This window comes from Ovis aries, chromosome 23, assembly GCF_016772045.2.
Source record: "Ovis aries strain OAR_USU_Benz2616 breed Rambouillet chromosome 23, ARS-UI_Ramb_v3.0, whole genome shotgun sequence".
NCBI classification, from domain to species: Eukaryota; Metazoa; Chordata; class Mammalia; order Artiodactyla; family Bovidae; genus Ovis; species Ovis aries.
The window spans coordinates 1806075-1819960 of record NC_056076.1 but is presented as its reverse complement, the minus strand read 5'-3'; positions in this window follow the sequence as shown (position 1 = coordinate 1819960).

Genomic DNA, 13886 nt, shown 5'->3' with positions numbered 1-13886 from the left:
TGTTGGAAGAGAGTTGGACCCTGGGATAAGGGGGAAGGGGGTGCGGGGAGGGGGGACGGTGGCCGTCCGTGCAAGTCTCTGCCATTTGTAATTGCAAGTAGCAACCGGGCATTTCAAGGAATTCTGTTCCAGCCCCAGTTTAGTTCCCATCTGGTAGTAGAAAGTGACTCAGCAAACCTACTCACCCTGTGAGCTCGGCCAGAGGATGAAAGCTGGCTCACCGGCTGGCTGGTTTCCATTCATTCAAATCTGAGCTGTCTCCAGCGCTGCACATCCTGTCTTCTAGCACAAAATCTGGCATTTCATATGATTTTCCTTCTTCCAAACTGGCTGGCAGATTCATCCCATAGGCTCTTCTTGAGTACATATGCATGAAGTCATGCGTTGTGTGGCTACAAGGTCATGTGCTGTGTGTCTGTGCAGCTGCATGTCGTGTGTCTATGAAGTCAGGTGTTATGTGTTTATAAAACTGCGTTGTGTGTTATGAAGTTGTATGTTGTATGTCTGTGAGGTTGTGTGTTGTCTTTGAAGTTGTATGTTGTATGTCTATAAAGTTGTATGTTGTATGTCTGTGAAGTTGTGTGTTGTGTGTCTATGAGATTATGTGTTGTGTGTCTATAAAATTGTGCTGTGTTTTATGAAGTTGTGCGTCTATGGAATTGTGTGTCTGTGAAGTTGTGTGATATGTGCCTATGAAGTCGTGCATTGTGTATCTATGAGGCTATGTGTTGTGTGACTGTGAAGTGTGGTTTTGTGTCTTTGCTACACTTGCTACACAAGGGTGTGTTTTGCTCAAGTTGGGCAAAACAGTATTCTAATTTGCAATGGTACTTGGCATTTTTTCCCTCCTTTTTCTAAAAAAAAAAAAAGTATATAGATTTTAAAAAATGAGTTGAAACTTGTGAGATGGTTTTGCAGGACATTGATTCCCAATTTGGACTCCCAATTTCTTTGATCGGCTCCCCATCTCTAAGGTAGAACTGGTCTGTGGAGTCTATTCCACGCTGGCTCCAAACTCATATAAATAACCTAATTTAACACCATTTTCTGTCCTAGAAAAATAAGGCATGTCCCTACTCAGTGAGCCTGAGAGCAGCAGTTCTGTTTAAACATCGCCAGCATCACTGAACCGCCATGGGGACCTGGCCTACGGAGGGGCTGCACGCAGCTCGGAATCATCTCAGTATGGCTCAGCCAGGAAGCCCAGGTGGGGAGTGGCTGCCATCAGCCGCAGTAATTACCAGGTGGTGGGAGACCAGCTCCCCGACCCGGTGCCACGTGGACTCTCGACTGGGAGTCCCCGCAAAAGTGATTCCTTCAGGGAACAGGGTGCTCAGATGCCACAACCCTTTGAATGTCCCATATGAAAAGCGAGCCAGTGGTAAAGCTGGAGAGATTTTGTTCTATGGAAGTATTGCTTGTGCAACATGAGATGAGTGGAGGCCCTTGGGAAGCTCTCTCAAGCTGACCCACCTCCTCCTTGAGATGAGGACCCTGAGTGCACACGGGGTCACCCTCCTGCTCACGGTCATGCCTGCTGCATAACCGACGCTCAGTAACTGGGCCCAGGATGCTGAGCTTGCACGTCGGACATGGCCTTTGCGAGGAGACTCCCCAGCCAGGCCTCCATCTCTCAGAGCACTCGGCACTGCTGGCATCTTCTGTCGCGACCCTTGGTGGCCGGTGGATGGTCTGTCTCTGCACCAGAGAGCAAGCCTTGCACTGGAAAGGACTGTGTCAGGCTGTTCCACAGTTGGAAAGGCAGCGTCTCTAAGAGTCAGGCTGTTCCGCAGTTGGAAAGGCCGCGTCTCTAAGAGTCAGGCTGTTCCGCAGTTGGGAAGGCAGCGTCTCTAAGAGTCAGGCTGTTCCGCAGTTGGGAAGGCAGCGTCTCTGAGACTGCCTGACACGTAGGTGGGGCTCAGTAAACCTTAGTTGGATAAAGGAATGAGCCATTTAACTTGTGAGATAAACCTGCAGAGTAGTCAATATTATCCCCACTTATAGATGAGAACAGTGAGGCTCAAAGACGCACATGTGCTCAAGGTCACACTTCTCTCTCATCTTCTGTTTGGAAGATTAACATTGCCAATTCTCCAGGCCCTAAAATGGTCACATCCGCTTGAGGTGTTTTACTTTGACCATGTCGTCCCTTGTTAACTTGTTGTTTGTCCTGTAAATGTTGTAATCCTATGACTTAACCACATGTTCAAGGCTAAATGATTTTATGAAGTGTGAAATTAAAACCTTGGATGTTCCCATAGAATAAAGCCCCTGCTTAACAGCTGTAAAGAAATAGAGCCATGAGGTTCCTCTTCTCCTCTGGCTTGTCATCACCTGGGCCTGGAACAAGTGCTTTTTCCATGGCTGAACTGAATCCTAACTCTACAAGATTTAAGATAGATTTACAAGACTCTCACAATCATACAATTCCTTTTTCTCCCACTAAAGTTTGACTACTATGATCATCTTAGGGAAGAAAGGACGATAGGCTGTATCTCTGAAGTAAGTTTTTAATATCATATAATAACTATTAATAGTTATAATTACAATTATTATAATAACATAATAACTACTAACATGTTTTAGCTTTAAAACAACAAAAGCTGATAGAGCTCCATTTCATCTGCTGTATTTATTGCCCTTCTCAGTTCACACGCGTGCTGCACACAGGCGAGTACGGGCACACATTCGTACGCACACACAGACACATTTTTTTCTTCCTTTTGGCCGTGTGGCTTGTGAGAACTGCATTCCCCCCCCGCCCCCAGGTACTGAAGCCAGGCCCTCGGCACTGAAAGAATTACCTCCTAACCACTGGGCCACCAGGGAGTCCCGTAATTTGTTCTTATTTGTGCTTTTCCTCCTAAACATTTTAACCTAAGTCTGTATTATTTTTCTTAAGAATCTTACAAAATTTAAGGTTGCATAGCTTAATAATTGTTTTTACCAAAGCCATTAACCTATTCTCACATTCTTCCCATGAATGTTCCTTGCTATTTTTTTGAGTGATAATACACAATTCTCACTCTTAAATATTTTACTATGATCATTTATAGGAAGAAGTGGCTTTTGGAAGCAAGTTTTCAAACCACAGAGGATCGGAAGTGCCCATGAGGGTGGGCAGTGGACCCGTGGGTGGACGTGGCCCAGCCAGGGGCAGATGACCTATGGGTTGTAACCACTGTCACCTTTCGGGATGGCTTTCCTGGTTGAAAACCAAACCGTGAGCTAGAATTCTGTTCCCTGGAGACAGTAACTCTGAAGAAGCACATTCTCTTTCAGCTCTAAAGAAGTGTGTTCACTTCGCACCTCGTGGTGAGCGTAGCTCTTTAAGTTTCCACCTCAGCTTACGCATGACGCTGTATCTCGTTTCAGTAGTTCCGACAGCTCCACCAAAGCTACGCGGGACCATGCAACCCCTTGATTAAATAGAGAAACACCTGTTTCACATGGTGTTTGTTGTTCTGAGCTTCCGGTGACCTACTTCACACGTTCCAAGGCTGGAAGAGATTCTTTAAAGGAGAGGAAGGTAAGAGGGCAAAGAAATTCAAAGGGAAAAGCAGAAACACGCAGAACTAAAACCCTGATGCTTCCACGGGTGGGAACAGACCACTGTCACAAGAGACCCGCCACGCGTGCGCTCAGCGTCCCTGCCTGTCAGCCGCGTGGAGGGCCCTTCCCCGCCCTGCTCCAGAATCTGCTGGCCTCTGTGGTCGTTGGCAGTCTTGTCCCGGGGCCAAGCCATCTGAGAGAGGGCGCTGGGTCAACCCACAGATAGAGAGGGTCTCACCCATAAACCCCGAAGCAGAACACCTTTATTAATTTTGATTAATAATGTAGGGCTTCCCAGGGGGTGCAGTGGTAAGGAATCCACCTGCCAGTGCAGAGACGCAAAAGATGAGGGTTCCGTCCCCGGGTCGGGAAGATCCTCTGGAGAAGGAAGTGGCAACCCACTCCGGCATTTTTGCCTGGAAAATTCCATGGACAGGGGAGCCTAGCAGGTTACAGCCCTTAGGGTCGCAGAGAGTCGGACGCAAGTGAGCAACAACTGAAAACTAAGGAAATCCACTTCAACATGCCTTTTAGGGATTTTGAAATTTACCGAGAAATAGGGAATAGTTATGATCCCGGTGCCCTGGATGTGGATGACACATGTCTTGACATTGATTCTGTGCAGTGCTGGGCACCCAGGGTGAGTTGGAAGAGAGACAGGACTCCATCTCAGCCACGGGCCGTCTCAGTCAGATGCAGCTCCAACGCCTGGTGCTTATGATTTTGGTCCTCTTTCCTCTTCTCTTCTATTCCTGAGATACAACATGGAATTCCCGAGATCAATGCCCCTGAACTTTGAGGCTAGTGTTTCCAGATAATCACTAAAATTAGACACTATGCTTTGCCTGAAACATTAAAAAAGAGAGAGAGAGAGACAACACTGCCACAATCAACCTGCCCCCGGCCCCACTGCACACCCAGCACCTTCATCTAAAAAGACGCTTTGCTCTGTGTTATCCCCCTGGGGGGGCGCTGCACCCAGGGGGCGTGTTTTCAGGAGTCCCAACATTCTAATCTCAAAGTGAGGGCAGAACTGCCAGCCCAGATTCAAAGAGTCAGGGCCCTGGGGCTCCCACAGTGTTGTGTGTACAGAAAGAACTTCCCACTTCCTTGATCCAACTGAAGCGAGATCTCTGGCTCCTTCTCTCTTACTTTTACGGCATGCTTCCCTTGTGTGGCTCGGCTGGTAAAGAATCCGCCTGAAATGCGGGAGACCTGGGTTGGATACCTGGTTTGGGAAGATCCACTGGAGAAGGGAAAGGCTCCCCACTTCAGTATTCTGGCCTGGAGAATTCTATGTTCTACATCGTCCATGGGGTCGCAAAGAGTCGGACATGACTGAGCTTCTTTCACTTCACTTCATTTATGACATTGAGTCATTCATTTTTTCATTCATTCAGTAAACACCTGTTTCTACCCAGGCCACACTCTGTGCTGAAAGAGCCCAAGCCCCAGCCCTCCAGAAGTTTCTGATCCCTGAGTTCAGAGGAGCTGCTGCTTCTTTAACAAAGCAGCTCTGATAAACTAATTCCTGATGAGGTGTTAATTACTGATAAGCACTTAATGTGTGAGGCTTCTTAGGAATTTTGCATTTTAACAGGAGCCATTTCTTAACTGAAAGAAATGAATTTCCAATGGTGGTAGCTCCGGGGTGCTAAAAGTAAAATTTCAGGGGGAATGAGTGTGCTTCTAGCTGATCCAAAAGGCATTTCTAGTGCTTTCTCTGTCCACATTTAAGACTGGATTTTTAAAACACAGAAACATCTTCATGCAGATTCTGTTCATTCTTTTGCTCTCATTAACTGAAACCAGGTTTTAAGCTACAAAGATGTGTGGTCACAGTCTTAGGTGAGGGTGTGGCCAGATGTGGTTATATAATCTATGAACTGTGAAGTGTTTGCCTAGACGTTACAATCTGTGTACGGACAGCGTACAAGAAAGATACAAAAAGAGGAGGATAAAACAGAGGATGCATTTTGAAGAAGGAAGGGCGGCGGCAATGGGGGCCAAATGTGCTGAGACCCAAGGTCATGGGTCATGACCCCAGCCTGCGGTCATGCTGCATGGCTCTGGATGAGACAGGGTTTGCAGGAGAGGGTGGGCGGGGACAGGCCTGCGCTTTACGTGTGCTACTGTTGCTCAATCACGGAGTCCTGTCTGACTCTGCAACCCCAGTGACTGCAGCACGCCAGGCTCCCCTGCCCTGCACCACCTCCCAGAGCTTGCTCATATTCATGTCCACTGAGCTGCTAATGTTATCTAACCAACTCATCTCCTTGTGCCCATTTTAAAGATCAGGAAACTTACATGGGTCAGTTGTGGAAGGACACGTGGGCCCCGGTGAGCCTTGGGAGCTGCAGGCAGAGTGTCTCCAACAAGAGCCTGGGCCTCGGAGCCCCCAGACCCCTCTGCCATCACCCTGGGCCACTCCTGACCTCGGCCCCCGTGGTGGGCCAGGCTTCTCCCATCACCCGCTCCTGGTTGAGGACAACGTCCCACCTGCCAGGCAAAAGAACCAGCCCCGGGGGAGCGTCCCACAGCGGCAGCTGGGGCCCTACATGGGATTCAGACTCGGACGGACGGGGTGAAGTGTCTGTTTTGGGAGGACTAGAGCACAGAACTGTGGAGGATGCAGAGAAGAGAGGTGGGGAGAGCTGCAGGGGCTGTGACAAAGCGACAAAAGAGACCAGATGTGATACAGTCCACACATGGGCTCAGCTGCGTTCCTCTCTTCCTCAGGACTCCAACGTGGTCCAAGCCCAGTGCCCGTCTGAATCCTGCCCAAGGCTGGGAGACCACGTATCTATCAGGACCCTTGGATGGCTGGTCCATGTGCATTTATTCATAACATCTAGTAATAATGTCAATCGTTTATTTACACATATCCTGCCTCTCAAATTATTTAGATCTTATTTCGCACCTAATTTATCTTATTTAGGTCCTGGATCCAAGATTATTTAAGAGGAGAGTTGGGTATCACCCTGAAGCTTCCTGATTGTCACCGCTCTGCTTGTGTACAGGGACGTTTGGGTGATCTGAAGTTCCTCCTTAGAGGTGGCTTCCACAGGGGCATGGAGCGAGCTCGAGCAGGAGCGGGCTCAGTTGTGAAACTCCTTCATTACTCAAGACACAGCATTTCTCACTATAAGGTAAGGAAGACTGGGGGACCTGAATTAAAACATAGCAGCAGCGAATTAGCTGAGTTCAAAGAGATAGTGCGGCCTGCTGAGCCGTTCATTGCAGAGTTGAAATCACCTGTGTTTTGGGGCATGCTGAGCCACCTGAGGGTTTGGGGGCCTGGGGGATGCTGAGCTGTGGGTGGGTCTGGGGACCCGGGGCATGCCAAACCACCCGAGGGTCTGGGGCCCGGGGGATGCTGAACCACCCACGGGTCTGGGGCCTGGGGCTCTGCAAGCCTCCTCCCACTGATTCCCAGTAAGGGTGGCTCCAGAGTGCAGGGTGCTCCTTCTGCTTGCCGAGTGGAGAACACGCCCCTTGGTCCATGACCCCAGTGTTCTGTCCCCAGCTTCCACCCAGTCAGCATTCTGATGCTCTCCAAACAGAGACTTCAAAGGCCAGTGAAGAAGCGGAGCAGAGCAGAGAATTTTCAAGTCTCCTCATCCGTTTTTCATCAAATCAAACCACGCTTGCTCAAGTCAGCAAGCGCGCACCTTTCGAAGAAGCAGCACCTTCAACACTTTTACTTTTTTTGTAGCCAATTGCTCATGAGGATTTCTTGGTGATGAAACTTGTACCTATTGATTTCCCTGTGGAGGACCTTCTCTGCTACTGTGCATATGTATGTGCATGTTTACACGTGTGTGTACCCAGGGATGTGTGTGTGTTTACACATGTGTGTGCCCAGGGATGTGTGTGTGTTCAGGGATGTGTGTGTGCCCAGGGATATGTGTGTGCTTACATGTGTGTGTGCCCAGGGGTGTCTCTGTGTGTGTTTACACCTGTGTGTGCCCAGGGATGTGTGTGTGTGTTTACATGTGTGTGTGCCCAGGGGTGTCTGTGTGTGTGTTTACACCTGTGTGTGCCCAGGGATGTGTGTGTGTGTTTACATGTGTGTGTACCCAGGGGTGTCTGTGTGTGTGTTTACACCTGTGTGTGCCCAGGGATGTGTGTGTGTGTGTGTGTGTGTGTGCACCCAGTGCATGTGTGCAGAGGAGGTGCAGAGAACCGTGCACGCCGTGGCTGGTCTAGTCTCTGTCAGGGCCTGGCCCCGCCCCAGCACGGCCGTGGTCCCCAGGGGCACAGGGATGTGTGAGTGTGTGTGTGTGTGTGTGTGTGTGTGACTGTGTATGTGCACTCCGTGGCTGGTCTAGTCTCTGTCAGGGCCTGGCCCCGCCCCAGCACGGCCGTGGTCCCCAGGGGCACAGGGATGTGTGAGTGTGTGTGTGTGTGTGTGTGCGTGACTGTGTATGTGCACTCTGTGGCTGATCTAGTCTCTGTCAGGGCCTGGCCCCGCCCCAGCACGGCATTGATCCCGGGGGCACAGGGCCAGGCCTGCTGTGCCCTATGCTCTTACGGTGGCTGCACCTTGTGGCCAACACCCAATCTGGTGGAGGCTCTGATTCCATTCGTGACCTGAGGACATCAGCACCCGCTAGGGTATGATTATGAGACTTAGAAAGGGAGGACTTAGCTGACGGTGGTGGAAGGGTATGGACGTCCAGTTATAAGATGGGTCGGTCCTGGGGGTGCAGTGTCCGGCATGGGAACAAGGGTCATTCGTGCCCCGCAGCAGATTTGAAGTTTACTGAGGGAGTGGGGACTTCCCTGGTGGCTCAGCAGTAAAGAACGTGCCTGTAATACAGGAGAATCGGGTTGGATCCCTGGATCAGGAAGATCTCCTGGAGGAGGGTACAGCTACCCACTCCAGTATTCTAGCATGGACAATCCCACAGACTGAGGAACCCAGCAGGCTACAGTCCCCAGGGCTGCACAGACCAGACTGAGAGACTAAACCACTACCACCAAGAGAGTAGATCTTAGGAGTTTTTGTCACAAGAAACAACAATTTGTAAGAATGTGTGGTGATGAATGTTACCTAAAACATACTGTGGAGATTGTTTCACATCGGATCCTGATGATCTGCATTTTAAAGGTAGGGACTGTCACATGGCATCTGTATGTTCAGCATCACATGGCAGACATATGTTCCATGTCACATGACGTTCCTGTGTTCAGCATCACATGGCAGCCATATGCTCAGTGTCACATGGCATTCAGGTGTCTGGTGTCACATGACACTCGTATGTTCAGTGTTACATGAAAGGTTTATCTCAGTAAAGCTGGGAGAAGTTTACGGGACTAAAGGAGGCAGAGGTTGGAAACAGCCCAGAAACAGCACTCGGGAGCCTTGGCCCCAGTCTCGCCTAGCTGGGGCGGTTTCCACGTGTGGCAGCAGGGTTCATCGTCACAGGGCGCTGCCTGTCCGTCCCCATGGGGGGTGGTGTGCATCTTCTTGGGAAGAGGGGGACCAGGCTGGGAGCCGGCTTGGTTACCAAGGTCTGCCGGCCCCACAGCTGAGCTCTGCAGGAGCCCCCGAGAGAGTCTTGCTCATGAGAAGTCCCAGAGGTCTGCGCACATGCAGTGGAGGCCCAACCACCTCCTAAAGAAAGAAGCTGCGACTCCTTCACCCAGGGCTCAGGCTTCCACTCCTGGCTTTCACCAGCTCCCACTCTCACCTGGGGGACTCAGCCGGGGTGGACCCTGTGCTGGTTACCCTGGACATGTCGTCAAGCTCAGCAAGCCTGGCGTCCCCAGACTGTGACCATTGCACCATTATAAGTGATTGCAAGAGGCGATCTTAGAGCAGATTAGAGGGAGTTGGGGGACAGTAGGGAGACCAGAGGCACCCCATGACTTTGTTCAGGAGAAGGGCATGCAAAGTATTAAGAATAAGGATACAGTTGATGAAAATAACTGGCCCTCAAGGGAAGGCTAGATGGGTGTGGAGGTGGGGTCCCTGCCCTGGCTGTGCGAAGGCTCACCCTCCGCATCCCTGTCCTCCCCCCGGGCACCAGGCACACATCCAGCGGACAGCTGACTGTGCTCCCCTTTCCCTAAGATGATGCCGGGGCCTGCGTCCAGCCAGGCCGGTGCTCCCATCCACTGGTGGACCGCCCCCACCACGGGGCTGCACTTCACGTCTTCCTCACCAATGCTGAGCTCTTTAGCGACGCTGGACCCAGTGAGGCAGAGCCCTGCCGGGGACTCCACCCACCTTGATCGGAGTCTCGCCTGACACAGTCCTCACCCGTGACACAGGCAGGGACCCGGCACAGCCATGACCCCTCATCTGCACTCTCGTGCCCCCTCACCACCCTCTCAAGTCAGGTCCAGAAGATCCGTGCCAGCTTCGCGGGGCACAGCCAGGGCCATCCAGGGACCCTCGCCACGGCTGCACTTATACCCAACTGACCGCACGTCTCAAGCTGCCTCGTCTGTCGGAACACGCGGTCCTGCCCTTCGTGTGGGCTCAGATGGAGCCTGGAGCCCCAGAGGCCTCGAGCATGAGAACGTGGACCACCTGTTCACATAAAGACTTGTGCAACTGTACAAGAGAACCCAGTGAACCGCCTGGACGAACACTCAGATCACAGGGGAATTGTGCATCTGGCTAAAACCCATCGTGAGTCATGGTACAGCACATCACCTGAGAAACGTCATTTCCAAGTGGCGATATGGACACAGCATGAGGTGGGAGCCCACCGCTCTCCTCAGAAGCCCTCTGTGGTGTTATAACCTGTGTAAACTTGACCTCTGCTCCGCTTATATGCAAGCCAAGGCCACATCAAGGGTGTAGTATTTCTGCTCCTATAGGCGATGCCTTGTGCAGTGTTGCATTTAATCTAGGAAACTAAGGATGGCTTTCACATAGTCCTCATTCAGAAGTGAGGTTTGGCAAGCAGATAGGATCGTGGCCTGCTATCACAGAACAAGAAGTGCACTTAGGCCGATCAATAAGGAACATGGAATTTATGATCATCAGAGATTAGGGCCAAGCACACCCCAGAGTCTGGGAGAAGGTGGGCTTTCCCCTCGGTCACATCTGGCTTTACCCCAGCCTTGTCCACTTAAGCATCTTGTGCAGCATCCAGCGTAAAGGAACGTGCTGGAACCAGGTATGTAGATGCACGTTTCTGAAACCTCTGGAGCTGGGGTTTCTTTCACTGAGTCCCTTGCATCTAGACCATCTGTTTCGATTGTCCTGAGATAATGCAACCTCCAGATGGAAATAACCGTGTATTCACGATGACCAACTGACTTTCTGTCCCGATGCAAAGCAGGGAGTTCTTTCTGGCCTCCTACCTACTTACCTCCGTGAATAGGAAGCAGTGCAGTGTATGCTTCCTCAGCAAGTCCTGGTAGTGCCTCAGATGCTCAGATGCATACCGCTGATATTCACCTAAACAGAAGTCCATATTCCTTCTATCAATATTGATCGCTTTCTTACCCATGAGTGTAAAAAGAAAAAATAGCAAGACAACAAGAGAATGCAGATGATACTTAAAACCTGGTATTAGGTCTACACATTCTTATTTCCTTCCCAATGTTTTATATTACAATGTTTACAATATAGTGATTATTCTTTCCAAATATCTGCCTCCATTCTCTAGAGATTGTATTTCCTTTCAGTTTTCAATGATCAAATTATTTCTTTAGCTTAAACTAACTCTTTAAAGGGCTTCCCCATTGACACAGCTATAAAGAAACTGCCTGAAATGAAGGAGACCCTGGTTCGATTCCTGGGTCCGGAAGATCCCCAGAGAAGGGATAGGCTCCCCACCCCAGTATTCATGGGCTTCCCTGGTGGATCAGACCATAAAGAATCCACCTGCAAATGGGAGGCCTGGGTTCCATTCCTTGGTTGGGAAGATCCTCTGGAGGAGGAAATGGCAATCCACTCCCGTGTTCTTGCTTGGAGAATCCCATGGACACAGGAGTATGACTGGCAAAGTATCTAATCAAATGCAAAAATGATAACCTTGAGTTTGTTCCTCGGGGACCAGATTGTGCTGACCAGTGGGGTCCCATGACTGTGGACTCGAGGGCAGGAAGGCAGATCAGATAAAGGAAATTTTTCTGAATTTCCTTCTGTTTCCTGATCAGAAAATCTGAATGGGCTTATCAGGATGCACATATTCATTTACGCATCCAACCGGCTGAGTCCTCTGACCCCTCCATGCCCTCTCTCCCCAAGTCCCAGAAGATGGTGCTGATGCTGGTGCCGTGGAGACAGACGGTTATCCCCAGCCTTCGGACCAGCTCCAAGGGCCTGACCTGACCCCACCGTTTTGTCCTTCAGGGCACTTAGTGGTATTTTAGGTTGCTGTCCACAGTGGTATCCTAGTCCCTGGGACTGGAAGTAGGTGTAGGTAACAGACCGAGAGTTAAAACTCACCAGCCACTTGTCATACGGTATTTGTCATGTTGCTTATTCTTATTTCCACAGCCAAATGGGAGGCCACTCAGTGCAAGGACTAACGGGTGCACAGGACATCAGGAAGCATTCCGCAAACTGAATTCTAAGTCCCATGCGAATGACATTTCCAGCGTGCGGCTCAGTGTACTTGTCTTTGGAGTTTCCCAAGTGGCTCAGTGAGTAAAGAATCCGCCTGCAATGCTGGAGACACAGAAGATGCAGGTTTGATTCCTGGTCAGGAAGATCCCCTGGAGGAGGGCATGGCAACCCTCTCCAGTATTCTTGCCTGGAGAATCCCATGGACAGAGGAGCCTGGCGGGCTGCAGTCCACGGGGTCGCCAAGAGTCAGACAAAACTGAAGCGACTGGGCATGTACACACGCACTTGTCTTTGTCCTCTAGTCGTCTCTGGTAAAATGCCCAGAAAGTGTGAAAATGTTAGCTGCTCAGCCATGTCTGACTTTCTGTGACACCATGGGCTGTAGCCTGCAGGCTCCTCTGTCCATGGAACTCTCCAGGCAAAAATACTGGTGTGCCCTAAACTTAAATTAATGGGTCTGTTTGTTTCTTTTTTGTTTGTTTTTCGTATATTTTTTTTTGTTTTTTAATACTTTTTATTGCAGTATAGCCAATTAACTAACAATGTTGTGATAGTTTTAGGTGAACAGCAAAGGAACTCAGCCTTATACTTATTTACTTGTTAATCTGAACAAAAACACACCATGTGCCCTGCATGTCTAGATTCTGTATTCTCTGGCACATTTATCATAACTTTTTCAGATTGATGATCAGACCCCTTACTTTTTTAAGGAACTTAACCTTACAAAGTGTCTGGATGTTGACTGGATTTATTGAACAAAATATGTAAAAATATATCCAAACTAGTGTACAAACCCAAGCTTCTTGTGTGTTTCCCAGCATTCCCTGTGAGTCCTGACGCTGCTCCCAGCCTTGCTCCCCTGATGAAGGGTATTTGTTGTCTCCCTGAGGCCGCACCATCTCTTACGTCACACATCTTTGGGAAATACTGTGCGTGGGGAGAAATGTTGGATTTAGGGACCTAAGGTGGTGGTGTACTAAGACGGGGCTCTTCTCTGGGGTATTGACTCAGCCGCTTCACTCTCTCTTCCTCTGAAATGGCCAGAAAAGTATTTTCATGCTGTAATGAAGAATGTTCACTGCAGGTTGTTTTGTGAGGTTGACAGACCCCAATACTCAGCTTTCAGCCTCATCTTAACAAGGAGGGATTCCACTAAAGCGAGCCTGATCAAGCTCTTACGCTGTATCTACTCAGAATTTAAGTTGCTTTTAATCTCAGTTCCAAAGAATCCACGGGGGAGAATTAGTTGCTACCTGTAGAAATAGAGTGTCAGAGTCTGAACCAGGTAGTCTGAACCAAGAGAGATTTTGCCTTAATTTCCAGGGAGCGTTAGCTGCGTGGAAGTCGGGGCCAGAGTGGGTGGACCTGTAGAAGATGGATGAGGCAGGTGAGCGTCATTGAATAAGCTGGTTAAAAATTAAACTAACCAACGTGTCCTGGAGAGAAGAATGCGTGTACTTACCCCAATGGCTGTGATTTCGTTGGCATCAGCCTTATCTGATGTTTTGCTCTTGCTTGCCATCCCTATGCTAATCCACAAAACTCATGCCCTTCTCTCTTTTCTCCCAGTGAAAAATTACTTGCTTAGAAAATAGATGACTTCATTCAGGCTGCTCTGTAGTAGAAGTCTCAGTTAGATATATTTTGGGGGAATATATTAGGTACAAAACACGAGATCTTCTTTCTTCAATGAGCATCACATCATTATGCGTTGGCATTTTCTCCTGACAAAGGGGTCAATATAAATTGAAATATTTGCCCCCTCCCAAAAAAGAGTGGAGGTGAAACTAGGAATTGC